This window comes from Puma concolor, chromosome B4, assembly GCF_028749965.1.
Source record: "Puma concolor isolate L17-30 chromosome B4, mPumCon1.1.hap2, whole genome shotgun sequence".
NCBI classification, from domain to species: Eukaryota; Metazoa; Chordata; class Mammalia; order Carnivora; family Felidae; genus Puma; species Puma concolor.
The window spans coordinates 42,876,867-42,897,130 of NC_141673.1; the positions used below are offsets into that span (position 1 = coordinate 42,876,867).

Below are 20,264 nucleotides of genomic sequence, written 5' to 3' on the forward strand. Positions count from 1 at the left end.
CTTACAGTAGGTCTGTGGAGTTCGAAGCTATTGATTGTAGGTATTCGTACCTTCTTGGTTTAATTTAAAGTTGCAAATGTGATCTTTGTAAGATCTTAAATCACTCAGTCACTGAGCTTATGTTTCTTTTTTTTTTTTTTTTTTTAATTTTTTTAACGTTTATTTATTTTTGAGACAGAGAGAGACAGAGCATGAACGGGGGAGGGGCAGAAAGAGAGGGAGACACAGAATCGGAAGCAGGCTGCAGGCTCCGAGCCATCAGCCCAGAGCCCGACGTGGGGCTGGAACTCACAGACCGCGAGATCGTGACCTGAGCTGAAGTCGGACGCCCAACCGACTGAGCCACCCAGGCGCCCCTGAGCTTATGTTTCTAGAGCAACTCCTTTACCTGACCAGAAGTAAAAATTTAATAGATAACAAGGTTAAAATAAATAGTTTAAATATCTATTTGTACCAACTGTATTAACACTGAGCCAGTGGCTTATACAGTTAGCTCTCTACTGCTCCAAATTAACAGCTAGCTGATCACATTTGTAAAGAGGTCATCGGCTTATTTAAAAAAAAATCCTTTTGTATTGTATTGGGAAGGTGTGGGAATGTACTGAAATGGTTGTCCGTGGAGATGGGAGGGGCTTTTACTCATTCCAAAGAGCCTTGGAACAAACACAACTTTATGTGAGTCAGGGTTTTCAGTTGTGTTGGGTATGTGTGGTCAAAGGCAGAGCAAAACTTAAAGAGTAAACCCCCTGGTGATATCCTCTGTTCCTTTTGCAGCCACTCAGGCGTCTTGTTTGCAGGGAACAGGATGGGTGACTCCCTGATGTGTTTATCTGATCATCTGGTTATCTGTATGGGGTTCTCCACAGTGGGGTTGTGTTAGAGGAAATGCATCTGGGGCTGGTGTTCACAGCTGGAGAGGAGGGCAGCAGAGGCAAGGCTGGCCTTGCTGGGAAGCTCATCTCAAATTGCTGCTGAGGGCACAGAGCTGGTACTGGAATGGGTGGAAACGCTGTGAGTGCCACACATGGCTGTCCCTTCTCTGGTCCCTGCCCAGACCCAAGCTGCTCTTTAGTCTGACAAGGATGGAGGTTTTTTCCCCTTTGGGCAGTCTGCCCCGTATTGTACAGGGGAAGGCACAAAGAAGCCAATTGATTTATAGACTCCTTTTAGGGAAAACAAAACAAAGGAAAACAAAACAAAAGAAACCCCAATGTAACTGAGGCTATTTTTCCATCTGACCTTGGGTTTTGCCTTCCTTGGAAATAGTGCCTCTTGTATGGATTCACAGCTTTGGAAATTCTGCCTGACCTTGAGGGGTCCGTCTTTAGACAGGTCGGTGAGTAATGCTCATTGAAGCTGTTTTTATTTTTTTCTATTCTAGAACTAGCCCACTTCTTCCTCTCAGACAATGTAATGGCTCCCCAGGCTCAGGAGCTGGCAGGTGGCCTAAGAAAATATATTGATGTTCCATTTGGAAACAGACCTTTTAATTTTGTCCTTATTCTTGCCCCTCCTCTGCCTCCTCTAACTGCCCCCAATCTGTTATTTGAGAAGTAGGACAAAGAAATGCAAGAGGAAGGTCTTGACTTGCTGGTGATCACACCAGCTCCCAACGAACAAGAGGGCATCCCCGTATGCTTGGTCTGGACCTCTTGAATATGTTGTCTGCCAGTCTAACTCCTATTTTATGTTCAGGTCTGAAAAGAAAAATAAATGAACATATCGTTATGGGAGCAATTCACCTCAAGTATGGACATCAGAGATATGGCTTTAGCGGGAAAATGCCTCCTGTCTTCTCCCTCCAGGATCTCAGCCTTTATTCTAAGACCTTTGAACTCTCACTGTTGCTAACCGTGGTTAGTGAGAAAGTGGGAAAAGAGGAGGCACATGAAATGCTATGGGTGGGTCCCTAGTGCTTTTCATTCAGTAGAAGAAACTGGACACTCGTGAGGGAGAGGGGGATGGGTCAGCTGTGTCTTGACTGTTAAGCTCCTGGAATATCTAGGTCTCTTGTTTTCTTGTCATCCTGGTATTTGGTCATTAACCCTGCAGGGGATAAAATTAAAACCAGTGAAGGTAAACGAAGTTCAAAGGTACACACTTCCAGTTATAAATAAGTCCTGGATGTAATATACAGCATGGTAACTATAAAAAATAAAAAAATACAAAACCCACAATATTTCCATTACAGAGTAGGTGAATCTGATCGTACTTAATGAAAGAGAATCTAGCTCCTCTTTGTCCTCACATGGTAAAAGGAGGGTGTCCACTCGGTCTGTCCTTTATTTTCCAGCCGCTGCCTTTTAGTAATCTGATTTCTCAGGGTATTTGACTAGTCAAGCGTATCCTGACCCTAGTTACTGAAGCGAATTGAGAGTCGGCAGTACATGTGCTCATTATTTTGCTTATTTCCTTGTCTAAATGCAAGAACAATTGCTCACACTCCAAACCTGGGCCAGGACCTAGCATCGATGGTACTGTGTAATTCAAGGTGGGATAGACTCCCTCCCCACTAACTCTCCCACCACCCATTTCACTACCTGCAACTGTACTAGTAGAGAGTTATTCATCTGGCCTAAAACCTAGCTTTACTTTTCCCAGGGAGATGTGATACCAGATTTAAAAAAAAAAAACTTTCTCACTTTTCTTGATTTTTGAAATTGGTATGCATCACAAGTGATGAATATATTACAGTGTTCTTTTTCCCCAACGAAGTTTTATTGAATTTATAATGCATTTTCAGTGGATGGTAGCTTAGAATATTATAAAGATCATATATTGAGCCATTATTAGTTAATCGTATCTGAGTATGAATTATTTTAGAATTTTTATTTCTGAAGTTTATCTGAGAAAAAGGGCTTTGTGGAATTAGGAATGTTAATTTTTTTTTGTGTTAATATTTATGGATCATCTTACAATGTGCCAGGCTCTGCTTTTGTTAACCGAATCTTGCTTGATCTTTAAAAGAATCCTACAAGGCAGGTATTTTCTATAATAATAATAATAATATTAATATTAATAATAATAATAGAACTAGCCTGCTTAATAGTTACATTATTATATTAATATATAATATATTAATTATATTATATATTATATTAATATACAATATAATTAATATATTGATACATAATGTATAATATTAATATTAATATGTAATATAGATAATATTAATATATAATATATGATAATTATAATTATTATATAATAATTTATTATTATTATTATAGAACTCTGATTCAAATAATTTGAACACCTTTTATTTATTTACATAACAAATATTTATTGGTATTTATTATCTACTAGGTACCAGGCATTCTTTTTAAGTACCAAGGACTCAGAGATGAATAAGGCGGTTAGTGTCTCTGATCTCAGGAAGCCAACTGTGATAAACAAGCAAAAATAAGTGAGATAATTTCAAATATTAAGTGCTCTAAGGAAAATAAAACACAGTGCATCTGGGAATTACTGATTATTGTGGGGCTTACATTTACATAGGTGGAGGGAACAGCAGGTGCAACGCACTGAGACTTTGATTATGGCTTTTTTCAAGGTCACCCAACTAGTGTATGGCTCTGGGTTTTAATCCGTTTCTGCAATAATAAGTGACAGTGGCATGCATGGAAAGTTTTGCTTATTCAAGGTGAAGCCACAAGAGTTATCAGAGCATGTTATTTGCAGATATTTGCAGACTGGAAAGGTGCCAGGACACCTGGACTGCAAGGTCCACCCCCTGTGCTTGGAACACTAGGGACTGCAGAGGAAGTGTTTGTTTGAATCATTTCTGGAAATGGGATTTCTTTGATGTTTTCTCATTCTGTTTGCCTGACGACCACACCAGAATCAGACTTTTTAAAGGCCTCTCTTGCCTGATGAACTAGATGCTTTGGAAAAATCTGCCAAATAATAGAAATATTTCTCTTTCAGCTTAACTGCTGACCCAGACTAGTCAGAGAAATGGCCTTTCAAAGGATAAATCTATGAAATTCCATTTCTGGGGCCAAGTGCCTTGATTTGCATTGAGCATTGTTGTAAATGTCAACCGTCCGGCTCCCACTGTCAGCTTGAATGGCCGGCAGTGTTTATCCTCCCAAGAAAATTGCAGTAAACTTATTCAGCGCATGGTTGGGGGCTGTGAGGCTGTACTGTTTCTTGTTAACCTCAACCATACCCCTCTTATCTGTCCTCCTTCCTTTTTCTTCTGTGAGTCACTTCCAAATATTCCAAAGTTATGATGAAATGCTGACTTCTTCGCTTAGCTGGGTTGTTAGTTTTCCTGGGCTACTCTGCTGAGCTGGCATTCCCATGACTGATCCTATGGAAGGGGCTGGGAGGGTAGGAGAATGTGAGCTGGTGGGAGAACGTGAGCCAGTTGAGGGGACTGAACAAAGGAACAATATGTGGCAGTTTCCCTCCCTGCAACTGGAAGTAGATGTGAAGAGCCCAGGGCACAAATTATTCCAAATCAGAAATACCAGAATGTATGTGCTGTCTTGTTTACCACTGTTTCCCCAAGACCTAGAACATAGTGGGTGTTGAATAAATACTTAATGAATGACCATGATGGCAAGTTATCTACTAGCTTAACCATAGTCTGCATGGTCTCCTTGGTCCCTTTCTCACAATGACTGCTGGGCTTTTGCCAGTTTGCTCTTGAGGAAGGGGTTGAGACTAGAAAGGGAGGGAAGCCTGCTACTATTGCTGGGCTTGATTGGCTGCAGCTATCATGACTCTTTTTTCCAGCTGCAGAGCAATTTGTGTGTGATAAATGGTACAGAAACATGTCCCTGGCAGCCAACTGGCCCCTCACCAGTTCTTTGCAAATACCAGCCAGAGACGGCTCTGGTCTTGTGCCAGGCTAGAGAGACGGCAAGAGCAAACCTTGCAGGTTCTTAATCCTCACAGGGGGCTCATCATACCTCTATAGCTGTTGTCTGGGGTCTGGATCTTGGTTGATGAATCCCTTGTGATTTTCCTTTGGAGAATCTATGAAGGAAATGTCATTCTCCCACTTCCCTCTAGCTGTACATGTCTGCTTTAACAGAGAATCGCTTTGCTTTCCTTCCTTTTCTACTCTCATCTCTTTGACTCAGAATGTTCTCTCCCACCGGTTACTTCTTGCTCCTAGAGGTATAAAAGACAAGTTTGGTTTTACAGAAACATCAGGAGGATGAATTAGGTCACTTGAGGGATCTAGACTAATAAATTGGAGTGTCTTAAAATCCACCTTACCTGTCCTTCCATCAAGCTGCATTATACTGAACCGGTCTAGGAAAGATAATGTATATAAATGACATGTTTAGCCCAATGACTGAGGGGTTATGTTACCACGGTTCATGGCTTTTGAGACTCAGACACTTTCACACTTTAATATTTCAGAATTTAAGAGGTATCTTTCTTATAATGCACATCACACATTAATTGGCAGTGTTATTTTTCTTTTTTGGTGGTAGATAAAATAGTGGTGTTTCTTACAATTGATGGAGTACTAGATTTCATTAAACAAGGCAGTTAATTTTGGCCAGAATTGTCTCAGTTTTTTTTATAAGACTTTTTTAAAGAGAAGTTTTAGGTTTATAACAAATTAAGAGGGAGGTATAGAGATTTCCCATATACTCCCTGCCTCCATACATGCATAGCCTCCCCCATTGTCAACATCACTCACCATTTTCTTTTTTAACCAAGGATGAACCTACATTGATACATCATAATCACTCAAAGTCCATGTTTACCTTAGGGTTCACGCTTGGCTTTGTACATTCTTTGGGTCTGGACAAATGTATAATGACTATATCCATTATTATAATAATATACAGAATATTTTTTACTGCCTTATTTATCTCCCCCTCCTGGGGCAACCAGTGATCTTTTTATTGTCTTCATAGTTATACCTTTTCCAGAATATCATATAGTTGGAATCATAGAGTATATAGCCTTTTTGAATTGGTTTCTTCCACTTAGTAGTATGCATTTAAATTTCCTCCATGTCTTTTTGTGGCTTGATACCTCATTTTGTTTTAGCACTGAATAAAATCCTCTTGTCTGGATGTACTGCCGTTTGTTTATCCATTCACCTACTGAAGGACTTCTTGGTTGCTTTCACATTTTGGCAATTATGAATAAAGCTGCCATAAACATCCACGTGCAGGTTTTTGCGTGGACATGATTTTCAGCTCCTTTGGGTAAATATCAGCAAGTGTGATTACGGAATCAAATGGTAAGAGTATGTTGTTTTTTAAGAAACCACCAAACTGTCTTCTAAAGAAGTGTTACTATTTTGCATTCTTACCAGCAATCAATGAGAGTTCCTGTTGTTCCAGACTCGCCAGTGTTTGATGTTGTCAGTGTTCCAGATTTTGGCCATTCTAATAGGTGGGTACTGGTATCTCGTTGTTTTAATTTGCATTTCCCTGATGACAAATGATGTGGACTATCTTTTCATATGCTTATTTGCCATCTGTTTATTTTCTTTGATGAGGTATCTATTAAGGTCTTTGGCCCATTTTTAAATTGCATTTGTATTTTTATTGTTGAGTTTTAAGAGTTCTTTATATATTTTGGGTAACACTCTTTTATCAGATGCTTCTTTTGCAAACATTTTCTCCCAGTCTGTGGCTTGTCTTCTAATTCTCTTGATAATGTCTTTTGCAGACAGAAGTTTCAATTTTAATGAAGTCTGGCTTATTAATTGTTTCTTTTATGGTTTGTGTCTTTGGTGCTATATCCAAAAAGGCATCACTACACCCAAGGCCATCTAGGTTTGCTCCTGTGTTATCTTCTAGGAGTTTTATAGCTTTGCATTTTACATTTAGAAATAGAATGTATTTTGAGTTTATTTTTATGAAGTGTGTAAGGTCTGTGTGCATATCAATTTTTTTTTTTTTGCATTTTTTGCATCCAGTTGTTCTAGCACTATTTGTTGAAGACACTATCTTTGCTTCGTGGTATTGCCTTTGCTCCTTTGTCTAAGATCAGTTGACTATATTTATGTAGCAGTTTGTGTTTTTCAGTCAATTTTTTTTCTATTTGGGCTTAGTCATTCAGACTAATCTAGGAGCAAAATACTCTATAAGCAATCTATTTTTATTATTATTATTTTTTCATCTGGGCATGGAGCCTCACATGGGACTTGAACTCACAACCCTGAGATCAATATCTGAGCTGAGATCGAGTCAGACACTTAACCAGCTGAGCCACCCAGGTGCCCCAGTAGACATATTTTTAAATGTGTTTGTAATCATACTTATTATTTTGAATATATGTAGATAGATTTGTATGAAGGAGGAAAGGAGCCAGGAGTGAGAAATTTGGGGTTCTTGTCCTGATTTGGCTTTAGCTAATTATAAGACCTCACATAAATCCTTGCCTTTTTCTCTCTTTTCTTGGCTATAAAATGACTTGTATGCAGTGATGGCAAATGTTTTGGTTTCATAGCTGCCTTTCCCCCCCATGGGTCATTATTCTGAGTCAAAAGCATGAGGGGGCTGATTAATATTTCCTCAGAGTGAGGTTATGTCACAGTGACTTGCCAGAACCTCTCGTGCTAGACCAAATTAGTCTTCTCTGTAAGATAATGATCCTACAACATGAGCATATAATAAGAATTCATGGCTATGGAGTGCCGACTGAGTGCTGGGTATTGCACTATCTGCTTGTTGTGATTGAATTGTGTCTCGCCAAAACCACTGAAGTCCTAACCCCTGGTACTTATGGATGTAACCTTATTTGGAAATGGGATTTTTACAGACGATCAAGTTAAGATGAGGTCATGCTCAGCACAGAGCCTGATGCAGAGCTTGATCCCATGACCCTGGGATCATGACCTGAGCCAAAAATCAAGAGTCAGACACTCAACTGACTGAGCCACCCAGGCACCCCTAAAGATACCACCTTTCTAAAGGGCAGTTTGACAACATGTATTAAACGTCTTCAACTGTGAATATTCTTGGAGCGATTCTAATTTCAGAATTTCTTCTGCCCTTCAGAAATTGTTGGAGCTGGACGAAAAGATCTAGTTACACAAGTGTTTATTGTAGTATAATCTATAACAAGATTGGTTAATATGGTAGAATATTATGTGGTCTTTACAAATCCTGTTGCTAAATGAGAATTTTTAACTGTTTTTGGGTCATGCACCATTTTGAGAATATGGTGGAAACAATCAACTCCCTTCTTGGGAAGAAGACACATAAGCACCTACCCAAATTTTGTGTGTAATTTCATAGAATTCATGGACTCTCTGAAGTCCATGCGCAGACTTGGGTTGAAGACTACTACTTTGTAATAGAGAGTAATAATTTGTGATATGGGGAAATAGTGGCAAAAGCACATATGTGCATAGTCACACGAGACTATTTATATGTATAGTTGTTAGCTCTGAGAAATGTTGGAGCTTTTCCGTATTTCTTGGATTTTCCACTGGTAGAATGAATTATCTCAATATTATTTTTAAAGTTATCTTAATATGGAGTAAAAACTACATCGGAGGCTTAGAGAAGTTCCTGAGAAATGTAGAAAAAATTAAAAAAATGAAGAAAAGTGCAAAGGAATAATATTATGTTGCCTACGGTAATAGGTACTCCTATGAGGAGGCACACAACAGTTCTCTGTGCTCTTGGAACATTTAAAGGAAATGGTTATAATTTAAACTAAAGTTTATACTTGGGCAGGAAATAGAATTTCTTTTTCTGTCAGTGCTGTAAAATACTTAGACGGGGCACCAAAGGACAAGTGGGACCTGTGTCCATGAAAATGCAAAAGGTGTAGTAAAAAATTATCAATCTTTTTGGTTTAAGAATCCCTCTCCCTGAAGGCATGAAACAGAATCAGGTGATTTATCTAGAGCCCTTTTGCTCCATTTGTCTATGTTTTTGAAGCAGGGAACGCTAGTACACAAGAGGGGGAAGCATCGCGGGTACTCAGCAGTCTGCTCCACCCCCACATCCTTTATTGAGGCCCCTTCTCACACAGCCATCAGCTGGATCTCTATTAATAAATATGGGCCAGCAGGGAAACTGGTGATCTAATTTCAGCAAAGCTGAAGTTCATTTTTATGCCTTAGCTTAATCCACATCATTAAGTGAAATATACAGCGGGGAAAATCTGGTCAAGTAAAGTTATCCTCCATGCTCCTGGTTATTAACATTAATAACTTCTCTGGAGGAAAGCACTCTGTTTTTTTGGCCAGAATCTTCTGGAGACCTGCTGAATCTGTAGGGGACTTTCTCTAATCCACTCCAAAAGCTTGGCAATCCTTTGACCTTGTTATTTCTTGTTTCCTATCATGCCTACCATTCTTTTTATGAATCCCAAGTACTTCTGCTAAAAGTATATACCTTATAGCAATTTAGTTTCTACAACAGAATGCACAAACTGGATATCATTGTACACACACACACATACACACACACGTGCACATGCACGCACACACACAGAGAAACATATACACATATTTATACTACATGTGTAGATGTAGAAGTATGCAATAAAGTTTATGGATAAGAGCATGGGGTCTGTGGACAGACTTTCTGAGTTGGGCTCCTTGTTCTATCACAGCTCTGTGAACTTGGGCAATTTATTTAACCTTAGTAAACTTTATCAAAATGGGTGTAATAATGGTTATCTTCCCGATAGGGTAGTGGTGATGATTAAATGCATTAATACATTATAATATTGCCTGTACTACAGTGCGTGTTTGCTAGCAGTATCAACATTTGCTGAGTGTCCGAAGGTTTATGAGAAATTCTCTGATTTATTGTCCCTCCCAGTTCCAGGTCATGAAATTCTTGCTTGTTCCTAAGGCCACAGAAACCAAGATCTCCTTTGGATATTATATACCTTTCCTAACACTAGCTACTGTAGGGCAGATATGATCCCAATTGTCTCGACTGGTGCTTGGTTATCATGTTGACAGGATGACCCAAAGGCGATTCATGACATAGAGCTCTCCTACCTTTGGGCACCCATGGGAATAGAGTCCTTCTACTTATTCCTAAGTTAACTTATTTGCCAAAGATACCTGAAAAAGAGGTTTCATCTTAGTTCCAGTCTGAGAACCACAGATTGTCTTGGAAGTGTAGAGTGTCTTTTCTGGTCCTTGGCTTCACTGTCTCATGAATCTAGTCGTGATCATCTCTTAATGTGCTCTCTGCCTTCCAGTAGGCAGCCTGAATTCCTCTTAGGTTTTCTTGGAATCCCAGACTTTCCCAGATGAGCTAGAGGAACTGGTTATATTGAGATGTTGACAAGGATAGTTCACAGAATCATGGATGGGTATCTCTCCCTTCACACAGAAGTAAAATTTCTAAAGTTGTATATAGATAAAATTTTTGTAACTCAAATATAAACTTGTTGGAGCACTGTTCTTTTTTGGGTATGGGTAAGGATTCTGCCATATTCTCAAATATGTCTGAAATATTTTAACCATTTTGATTTCCTGAAGGTTGTATATCCTGGATTTACTGGAACAGCACCTGCTTTATTTATTTCATTCTATTCAATAGAAGTGATTTATTAAATCCACAACCAGAGCAACCTGTTTAGCCTTCCACATTGATGTAAATCAAAACCAAAACAAGAACACACCTTTCATGGACCCCAAGTTCTGATATTTCGTTCTGAAAATATGGCCTTTTGGGCCCACAGCCCTTCTGGTTTCACAGGTTTCTCAAAATTGCTACTTAGAAAAAGAGGCCAACATGGTTTGGGAGTCTGACAGTCTCCTCTGAGGTGAAGACAGTGCTTTACTTTTCATACAGGGCATCTCGGATTGAACAGCTCCTTTGGCACCGCTCATCGTGGTGCACTGGGCCCTCTGTACCACGATTGTTGGCTTGTTGGCTCTTCCATCTGTCACAGACAACCAAGAGCAAAGTTTGAGTGATCCTGCCATTCTTTATCCCCGGCTCCTCCTTCCTCTCCATTTCCCAAGGCTGCTCCACTTCCTCCACTGGTTAGCTTCCTCACCTGGGGAAACTTCAAGTCCTTACTGAGTGTCTGTCCCTAGTCAAAGGAAAACTCTGGAAAGCTGTGTTCTTTTTTCTTCTAAAGAAGATTGGAGGGGCTTCTGGGTGGCGTGGTTGGTTAAGCATCTCCCTCGATCTCTGCTCAGGTCACGATCTCACAGTGAGCTCGAGCCCCACATCAGGCTCTGCGCTGACAGCGCAATGCCTGTTTGGGATTTTGTCTCTCCTTCTCTCTGCCCCTCTCCAGGTTGTTCTCTCTCTCTGTCTCTCTCCCCCCCCCCTCAAATAAATAAACAAATAAACAAAAAAAGAAGATTGGAGAAGCCATCTCTGTGTTGTGTCAAGTGTACGTTTGGCCTGAAGTGCTCCAGTTGTCTAATCTGAGAAGTCTAGAGCTCATCATTCATTTTTATGTCTTTGGGCTGACAGTTCTTTAGCTGGTTTTGACCTTAGGCTAGAAAAGTAAATTACAAAGGATTTAATAGTGCAAATAATAACTTTAATGATGTATAGAAAGGACACCTTGATGGATGAAAGAAGACCTTTAGGGCCAACCTCATCCCTGAAGTTAGAGGGAGAAAAGAGTTGGGTCAGGTCAAGTGTTTTTAATCTTTCCAGATCAGAGTTCTGGTTTTGTGAACCCTCTTATGGTTCATAAGCTGTATCTGCTCTAAAACATTTTAGGAATCTTAGCACAAAACCTTCTCTAATAGGCTTCAGAGTTGTCTCAGACTAATTTTCCTTAATTAGATATAATGGATTGTCTGATGAACTATATGACTCTCTGGTCTGGCGGAGGTAATTAGCCATGAATGATTGTACTTGGCCATTTTTTTTTTTATTATGCTGGTGTGCCGATTATGTTTTTATTTTTCACAGCTACCATTTGAAGAAGCCTAAAGACTTTACTGAAGTAAATACTGTGTTTCTTTTCTTTTAAAACACCTATTTAAAATCAGAACACCTTTATTTGAGGTCTGCCACATTATACCCCTTCCACCCCTGTGCCCCACTTCACCCCTAGTACTCACTGGTGGTATGATCCTGACAAATCACTCATGCTAAGTCTGTTTTATCAGCTATATAATGGGACTAATAATGATCCTCACGGGGTTAGATGAAATAGTATCACAATACTGTTTAATAAATAATGCTATGTCATGTGCTTTATAAAAAAAAATAATGAGAATCTCCAAAGCTTGCATAAGCAATATTTTTCAAACAGTGGGTTGCAGCCCATTACTGCGTCCTGAAACTTATTTACTAGGTTGAGATGACCAGTTAAAAAAATAGCAAAATAGAGTGGGATAGAAAACATAAGTATGCTCACAGGTAGTAAGGACAAGTGTTTTCACTGAGGGTTGTGAAGTGAAAGTTTATGTATAATGTTGTGATTTTAATGTATTTTTTATTGTGCATGAAGGGCACTGATGTTTGAGAGCTACTGTTTGGGATTTTGTCTCAAAATGGAGACGTTATTGATGGAAACATAAAATTTTGAGCAATTTTATCCACTAGTTTTCCAGCTCCCTTCCTCTGAATTCTTACTGAAGAAAAAAAATCAGTATTTTGAAGTCCTAGACCCACAGAATCTTAATCAGATACATTAACTGATAATTTTGAAAGCACAGTATTTCTGCCTTTAGCAGACACCGCTGCCCACCTAATTGCTAAGGTCCCACATCTCTTTCTTCCTTACTGCCATCTTGGGGGTACTCTCATAAAACTCAGGGAAGACTGCCATTATCTTCAGTTACAGGGATAAATCCTGACAGCTCTAAGCCAATTTTAATGGTTTTATTTTCGTTGATGGTGATTAATTTTGGAATGGACATGTGACATAGTTCCCGCCACGAGATGCGAGGACTGTTCTCCTGAGGCGCTTCTGAGAATGGTTTCCTTGCAGATAAAAACAAGTCATAGGAAAAGATTCCCTCCTTTTCTTTCTCTACTAGATGTGTCATTCAGTAAAGCCTGGGTATGTGACAGACAACAAGGAACTATTTGAGGACATCCCAGTGGATCGCAGAGCTGAAAGAATGGAATAACGGGTAAGGTATTAAATCCCAAATTTTACTCACCCTGAAGCTAGTCTACATCTACCTTTGACTTCTTTCTAAATGAGATAATACATATTCTTTGTGATTTAATCCATTTTACGTCAGAGTTTCCTGTTGGCTTGCAGCTGGAAATCCCATAGCCAATACACCCAGAACAACATTTTGATTATGTTCCTAAGAAATGTAACCCCTGTCACTGCATATCCTTGGAATATTTTGAGTTCTGTCACATGGCCATTTACAACCTGAGAGCCAGGTGTGAGTCAGAAGGTTCTCTATCATCCTCTTTTAAATCATTATTCCTCACTTTCTTTGGAGTCCTTTCTCTATAGAGGTTGTTGGTATAGGTGTGTGAGGGAAAGAGATTCGTAACACTTCATGTTGGTATTGTGCTTTGTACCTTTTGAAATCATTTTATATCTATTTTTATTGAACATTCATTAACATATCTATTATCGAACACCTACAAATGCTGGAGGGGTAGGCATTTGGACATACAGTGGTAAGTATGTTCAACATAGTTTGCCTTTCCTGTGAACCTAAAAATTCTCAGTAACTTTGTAAAGTAGGACAACTTTTATTAAATGTATTTTTTTGTGCATTTATTCATTAATTCACTATGTTTTTGATGAGATTCTGTGTACATGGCAGTACGTCAGGGAATGCAATGATAAACAAAGCAGACATGATTCTTGCCTACTCTACTCTAGCTCTTCCTGATCATTTTGTGAGGGGGTAAATATTATGAATTCATTCACTCAATAAATATTTATAAAATGCCTTCTGTGTGTAGACAAAACTGAAGCCAGAGGTGAAATGACTTAACATGCATCATACTAACTACTGAGAAAGCTCAATCTAGCACACAGAAATCTGTGATCTAAGTGACCTTCTCACTTGATCACATTGTCCCTTAGTACCAAGTACGATGAGAATTACTTCCTGAGAACACCTTGCTCAATCTGTAAAAGAATTGGCATCAATGTTGTCTTCTCAAACAAGGCATAGAAAATTAAGCTGGAAAATTCCTCTCAACTTTAAATGTAACCTTTACTTTTATATCCTAGGGGATGAAGCTAGCCCAAATGTTTTTAGTTCAAAAGACTGGGGTTCCATCAAAATGGAAGGTTTGCAAATGAATAAATAGGAGTATTAGGGTCCTTAGAGAAAAGCAAAAATTCTAGAATTTATGAAGGAAATAGCCCTTCACTGTAAGTGGATATTTGTCTGTATTGTATTGCCTCAAAGAGCCCATGTTTTGTATCTCTCTGTGTCATGGGACTTCCTGTGATTGTATTATTTGTGCCTTTCTTCTCTTCAAATCTTTCTTTAGATTCCTTACTTTTTCTAAAGTGCCTGGCCCTATCTAATATCTCTGACTCAGATCCTGATTCACAAGGACAGAACGCATGCTTTAAGGCATAAATATAGGGCATTTAATGCCCACGACCCTAGAAGTGTTGAAGTAACATAAATTCTCATAATTTGGAAACAAGGTTAGAAAAGACCACTTTCTGATATGGTAACTACCAAGCATCAATACACCATGACATTAGTTACCTAGAGGAGATATTCCTAGGAAATAGTGTATGTTAAGACGGACAATGATGAAAACAAGAAAACCAAAAAGATTGAATAAATCAAAGAAAAAAAGAAGCTAAAGAAAGTGGTAAAGGATAAGCAGAGAACATGGAGTTAAGAGGATCATCTTTGAACTTCGAAATGACTTGGTCCTAGGAAGTAAAGGTGGTCCCAAGGTCCATGTGCATATGGATTCCAGGTGGCTCTGGGAGGGTGAGAAAGCCCTTGGAAGGGAGCTGATAGGGAAGCTTCCCATCAGTTGACTGGTTCTCTTGGAATCATCTGTCCCTGCTCAGAATACGTATAGAATTTTATCCTCTAATGGTATTGTAACATTCTACTTTGCAGTGTAGTTATCAATTGAGTGAATGGCCCGCCTGGCATCTTTTAGACTGTAGTCTAAAAGGATTGGTGCATTCTTAGTTCTGTTCACCTATTTATAGCTCCAAACATAATTCCTGGTATATGGCAGACAGTCAATGAATGTTCTTGAATGTTCAATCAATGAAATGGAACATGGGTGTGAGTGTGAATATAACTCAAGCATAGAGGTGAAAAGTTGAAATGCGTCATTCTATTTTTATTTCATTTAACTTCCTGAGTGGTTGTTGCTTTTCTTGTTGCAGTATTGTTGCCTTCCAATTTAGCAAATAATCAAATAGTGCAATATTGGAAAGCTAGTTTCCTAATGGAGGCAGAGAAATATGAAAGCAACAAGATAGTGACAAAACGATCATCAGAGGAAAACCTGTTATTTGAATCAGTTTGTTTGTTTGTTTGTTTTGTAAGACAGTTACCATAGATTTCTTGGATATGTCCCTGTATATAAGCCAGAGCGTACACACACACACATTTTGGTTTGTACCCAGTGAGAAATATGCCCATTTTCATGGAAAATGAAATCAGTGTCAAGGTTGCAAATAATTTTCTGTTTGAAAATAGTAGCATCAATGTGTTCTTGCATAGCCAACCTCCAAACGGATTGTGAACATGAAGAGCTTGGCCCAAAATGCCTGAGCTTGAATCTCATCTCTGCCTCTTACTAGCTCCATGCCAAGTTATTTAACCTCTCTGTGCCTCAGTTTCCTAACGCATAAATTGGAAATGATGATAGCTCTGTCTCACAGGGTCCCTGTGAGGATTAATGAGTTAATATATGTTAAGTTATTAGAACAATGCCTGACTTATTATAAGTGTTGACTATTATTATTAACAATCAAACATTACTGATAATATCAAGATTTAATAAAATATTAATAGATTAAAAAATTTAGAGCCACTGCATTTTGTAGTATTAGCAAGTATTGACCAAGAAAATGCACAATTAATTAATTAAAAGCTTTTAAGCTCTTAAAAATTATGCTTTTATTTTTTATTAATTTTTAAACATTTTTTTAAAGTTTATTTTTGAGAGAGAGAGAAAGAGAGAGACAGAGAGAGCGTGCACACGGAAGTGGGAGAGGGACAGAGAGAGAGGGAGACCCAGAATCCCAGGCAGGCTCCAGGCTCTGAGCTGTCATGGGGTTCTAACTCATAAACCGCAAGATCATGACCTGAGTTGAAGTCAGCGCTTAACCAACTGAGCCACCCAGCTGCCCCTATAAATTATGCTTTTAAATAAACTTGTATTTTATTAATCAATGGCATTTATATATACATTTGAAACATAATAGTACTGGACATTTATGAATATATGTGGATATACTTGTTTGTGGCATTGTGTGTGCATGTGTGTGTATGGCATTGTTTATTCAGTCTTTGCATGAAGCACAGTAAGTATATGACTTTGTGGCCCTTGAGGGATCCATGATATGTGCAGTCCTCAGTTTGGGAGCCATTGGCTTCCTAAACCTAAATGCTCACTCTATATATCAGTCATACAGATCAGTGCAGATCCTTTTCCTAAAAGATATTAGGTTAAGAATTGATTAAGAATCAAGTACACTTAAACATAGTTTAACCAACAGAACCGGGCTAGGATCTCCCTTAGGCTAGTGGAATTCACTCCATGGTTCCAGGGATCTCGTGGATCTGCTGGAGATTAGTGAAGGAAGAACCAAAGGCAATTTTGTGATTGGAGGTAATGTAGACAGCAGACTAATTAAAAGCACACAGCAACTCTGTGAGGAAGGTGGTATTATTGTTTCTTTTTATAGGTAAGAAAACTGGAGCTCAGAGAGGTTCAGTGACTTGCTGAAAGTCTTACAGTAGAGCTGAGATCCAGATCTGAGATCGGCTGTCACTAGGGCAACATATTTTTATGCTACAGTCCTTCCAATAATGGCTCTCATTTTAAGATAACCTCAGGATTGTGCAGGGTTTTTGTTATATTTTTATTTTGCCTGACCCCTAGCATACATCAATGCAATGCAATGCAATGGGGCGCCTGGCTCAGGTCAGGATCTCAGCTTGTGAGTTCGAGGCCCGCGTCAGGCTCTGTGCTGACAATGTGGAACCTGCTTGGGATTCTATCTCCCGCTCTCTCTTTCCCCTCCCCTGCTCTCTCTCTCAAAATGAATAAACTTAAAAAAAAAAAAAAAGATCGAGCCTGCTTAAATGGCTGTGGGCATGGACCTAAGTCTCCATTACAAAGGTGGTGATGGTACAGCTGATGAAGAGAGTGGTAAGAAAGAGGCCATTCCAAATGGTTTGTTTTTCAAAGAAGGGAATGGAGGTAGATAAGGAAAAACCCTATCAAAATCAAGTAGTGCATATCCAAGGAGTTATAAGGGAGGGGAAGGCAGATAGGCTCACAGAGACACAAGGAAAAGAAGGAGGCTAATAGCTAATATGCATCCATCCTGGTTGGGGGGGAGGGAGCTTTTTGATGTAGGGTGGAGTGGGGGAATATGGGAAGGACAGGTGACCCTTAATGATTAAATCAGTTCTTTACCTTTTTTAGCCGCTCCATGTCTGGGCTGGGATGACATTTGAGTGTCTGATCTTGTCTTAGACCAATGTTTGTTTGTTTGTTTGTTTGTTTTAAGCTGTTTATCCCTTATTGCTGGCAGCTGGCTCATGGTCCCCCTCTCTTCTACTATACCTCTTACTCTCCAGCCCGTTTTTGGATTTTCTGCCTTTGATGACTCCAGAGGACACTCTCACATTACTTTATCTTATTAAATGTTATTCCTGTGAATGAGGTTTATTAAGCTCCTTCCCTTCATCTCCAGTCCTCTTGCTGAGTTCCTGGTGACCTAACAGTGTGTGGAAACGAGTGATTGCTTATTGAGCAATCAGTGCCTACTATGTGTTAGGCACTGAGAAAACCATGCTCGATGAAACAGAGTCCCTCCTTTAAAGAGCTAGTATCCTCTTATGGAGGCGACTTTGTAAGAGGGGAAAACAAAACTGCATATAATACAGTGTAAGAATATAATGTTAAGAATATGTGCGATGCTGAATGTGAACCCCCTTATGCCAATGGAGTCCACTCAACCTTAGGGACATTTTCCCTGTCTGAGAGGTCCTTGTAGGTCATTACCTGGCAGCAGGGAGAATGGAAATGGATGAGTCAGGGACTGTGAAATGATTCCACCTTTTCAGTGAACAGAGGACTATGTCAGCCCAGAGTTGGCCTCTGTATGGAAGTGCAGAAGAAACAAAAGGTACAATATGTGAGATAATTATGCTTTCCCATCGTAAAGAGTAAATTTCTTTTAAATTTTTTTTTTCAACGTTTTTTTATTTATTTTTTTTGGGACAGAGATAGACAGAGCATGAACGGGGGAGGGGCAGAGAGAGAGGGAGACACAGAATCGGAAACAGGCTCCAGGCTCTGAGCCATCAGCCCAGAGCCTGACGCGGGGCTCGAACTCACGGACCGCGAGATCGTGACCTGGCTGAAGTCGGACGCTCAACCGACTGCGCCACCCAGGCGCCCCAAGAGTAAATTTCTTAATACTGTCTGCACTTCTTCCTCTCCTTACTTAGATTAAAATTGGGTGAGTTAGTCTCAAAAATTTTTTGGAAGAGGATTTAAAAAGAAACTGGATGAAAATCTGTCTGGAAGCTAGTTGGGAGATTATTTTGAAGAGATGATGGTTCCTGGAGCCCGGCTCCTGATTGCTCAAGGAAGTACCTGAGAATAATGAACAGTAATGTTGGGACAGAAGAGAAGCTCAACCCAGAAGTGTTGTTCTGAGCGCCTGGACCCTCCCTGGCAGGAGCAGTTGACCCAAGAGAAGATTTTGCAAATAGGAGGAACCAAAACTTGGCACCAACTTTTGGAAACACAGGTTAACTGATGCCAAGAGATTCAAAATGAAAATGCTTCAGGATAAAAATTTGCTAAATACTAGGAAGACTCAACCTACCTTTGGGAAGCCATCTGTCTAACTGTTAAAGTATCTCTATGGATTTCAAAGTTAAGGAATGACACAAAGGAGGGATATTGAAGTGTTACGTAAATATGCCCCTGTTAGAGTAGGATGTCAATGAAAAGTAACCAAAAGACTGACAGAAAAGACAAGACGGTGGGTCTTTTCTTTTAGCTTCCTTCCCTCCCCTCCCCTCCCCTCCCTTCTCCTTCCCTCCCCTTCCTTTCCCTTCAAATGGAAATTGAATTTCCTGAGATGGGAACTTGCAAAATCTCTGAAGTCCCCAAGTAACAGTGTTGACTCAAGATCCAGAAATAGTGGGAAAGGAAAACTGGCCTGGGAAAAGGTCTACCTGTGCATGGATGGGACAGTTGCTTCTGGGCTGTCTTCATAAGAGGAACTATATAAAATATGAATCAACAGAGATACAACTAGCTAGGGGCCAGGCACTGTTTAATGCTTGTTATTTATGCTGAACCAGAAGAAACTGTGATCTGGAATTTTGGGGTGGTGGAGTCCCCAGAGCTGTGAATGGTGTCACTGCAATTCGATAAATATTTATTGAATATCTGTGTCCATCAGCACCATGGAGGTACACCAAAAACTCTTAAGATTTTTACTTGTATTCTTTGGTCGTATCTGGGCTGTGATTCATGAATTGGATGAAAATGCGATGGGAGTTTTGGATGGATTAAAAAATGCAGCCTGCACGACACTGAGCATAAAATTATTTGCAGATAATTGAGAACTGACCTGATGTCTGAGAATCCAGAGCTTGCTTGGGAGCACATGGAACACATCCAAGGCCCCCAAATCCCATCTCCAAAAAGTTGTGTTATTTTTCTCCTTGCTGTTTCTCAGAGAGCAGTGGGGATTTGAGGGTGGGGTGGAGGGGGGGGACAAGGGTGAGCTTGAAGTTGTATATTAAGGAGAAAAGCATTTCGAAATTGAGATCTGTGTTTACCAAATATCTGGCTTTAAGGAAACAGTATTTAATCCAAAGTGAAATTGGTGGATTTCACAGATGCATTTACCCCTCTATAATTAAAAGATCAGTCCCGTACAGTTCTTTTCTTTAAAGATGATTCTATAATGTGAATAAACCATTCTCAGAAATGACAGCTTCTCTCTTCTGAAACCTTTCATCTCTTCCACAGCTGATTAAAAGGGCTGCTCATGGTCTTTTTCAGCGGCTTATAAGGAATATAAAGCAAAGCAGTGCAGTAGAAAGAGATGAATAAAGATGCCTTTGTTCCTGATCACGTGCCTGAAGAGAGAACACCACTGCCCTTGAGGCGCTCTCTTGAGTGGGTTCAGGATCTTCCCTCTTCCTGTAGCAG

General features: G+C 39.6%; 1 long non-coding RNA gene across 1 annotated transcript; it reads left to right on the plus strand.

The window, feature by feature from the left end:
* The first annotated feature begins 713 nt into the window (after positions 1–713).
* Positions 714–19,830, plus strand: LOC147579034 (uncharacterized). Its single transcript, XR_015253484.1, has 4 exons — positions 714–1,011; positions 6,293–6,372; positions 12,920–13,015; positions 18,539–19,830. It is a non-coding gene; the product is annotated as an uncharacterized LOC147579034 (long non-coding RNA).
* Positions 19,831–20,264: the final 434 nt, after the last annotated feature.